The sequence below is a fragment of the Corvus brachyrhynchos genome, unplaced genomic scaffold (genome assembly GCF_000691975.1).
Source record: "Corvus brachyrhynchos isolate BGI_N302 unplaced genomic scaffold, ASM69197v1 scaffold158, whole genome shotgun sequence".
In the NCBI taxonomy this organism is placed as follows: Eukaryota; Metazoa; Chordata; class Aves; order Passeriformes; family Corvidae; genus Corvus; species Corvus brachyrhynchos.
Genome location: NW_008239756.1, coordinates 366998 through 368815, shown reverse-complemented (window position 1 = coordinate 368815; position 1818 = coordinate 366998).

The window sequence follows — 1818 nt, the reverse complement described above, 5'->3', positions numbered from 1 at the left end:
CGGCCTTTACCCCCGAGCTCAAAATCCCCCCCGTAGCTCAGCATCGAGATTTTTGTCATTTTTATTCTGATTCATTTCCATTTAATTTGATTTTTTTTTTTTTGGTCGGTTTTTTTTTGGATCCAGGTTGGGATAAAATTGTTGCCAAAGAAAGTGCTGAGTTCCGGTGGGAAGAGAGAGGGAGAGAGAGGAATAATAATAATAGAAGTGATTATTAATATTAATAATAATTAATTATTAAATAATACCCTTTGGATCGAAGCCAAGCAGGGGCAAGGGGAAATGGGGGGGAAAAAAAGGATTTTTTGATTTAAAAGAGGAAAAGAATTTGTGTATCCCCACAAACTCCCCAAACCACCTCCCCCCCATGTCCTGAGGGGGCTCAGCCCGGGCTTGGGGGGGGTAATCCAGGTTTGGGGGGGCTCAGCCCAAGTCTGAGTGGGCTCAGCCTGGGTTTAGGGGGAATAATCTGGTTTGGGGGGCTCAGCCCAAGTTCGGGGGTTTCAGCCTGGATTTAGGGGGTTCAGCTCAATTTTGGGGTGGCTGAGCTCGGTTTAGGGGCTTTGAGCCTGGTTTTGGGGGCTCAGCCCAGATTTGGGGGACTTGACCCAGGTTTGGGGGGGCTCAGCCTGGGTTTAGGGGGGAATAATCTGGGTTTGGGGTGCAGAGCCCGGGTTTGGGGGGCTCAGCCCAATTTTGGGGCAGCTGAGCCCAAGTTTGGGGGTCTGAGCCTGGGTTAGGGGGGCTGAGCCCAGGTTTAGGGGGATGGATCCGGGTTTAGGGGGGCTCAGCTTTGGGGTCCCAGCTCAGGACAGGTGGGGGAGGGATTTGGGGCCGTTCCCGACTCATTTGGGGTCTGGGAGTGCCGCGAGAGGAGCTTCACCCCTTGCTGGGCTGAGCAGGGACAAATTTGGGGTTTTCCCCCCCCAAAATTGGGTCCGGGGGGGTCCCGCCCCCCAAACTAAGCGGGAGGGGCCTCATTTTTCCATAGGGAAAGGGCTGATTCCCCCTCCCCACCCCAAAATTCTCCTAGAGCCCCCCCAGCCCCATTTCCCCCCCAAACGGAACCTTTTCGTCATTTAATAATAAACCACGACAAAACCCCCTGAATTTCTCTCTCTAAATTTTTCCATCGTTTGGGTTTTGATTCACAACGAGCAGAAAAAAAAAAAATTTCAAAACAATTTCAAAAAAATTCAAATTTCAATTTCAATCAAGAGAAACAAACAAACAAAAAAGAGCAAAACGGGACGGAAATTTTGGGGGGGTGGGGCGGGGAGGGGGCGAAATGCTGCGTTAAATTGTGTTTTATATCGAATGCTATCTCTATATATATATATATATACACACAGCATGAGCTGAAATGTCCCCAGGGACGGGGGGGACACCGAGCTCGGCCCGGGGACCCCAAAGGACGCTCGAGGTGGGGCCACTTTATTATAAATATTAATTTTATTTTCGTTTTTTTTCCCTTTTTTTTTCCGGTTTTTTTTTGGTTTTTTTTGTTTTTTCCTGCGTCTTTCTATAAATCTATTAAAGAGATTCTTTATCTTCAAGCACTCGCAAAGGTTGCAGCGGTTTTTATGTGTTTTTTCCAATTTTTTTTTTTTTTTTGGTGAGGATTTTCGCGGGGTTGGGGGTGGGGGGGAGGAAAAGGAGTGAGGAAAGGAGGAGAGAGAGAGAAAAAAAAGTGGATAAAGAAAGAAATATATTTAAAAAAATAAATAAATAAATAAAGCACAGAAAAGACATTCCATAGATTGTAACTTTGATAGTTCTTTATAAAAAGGGGGGAGATGAGGAAAAAATAAAAACGAT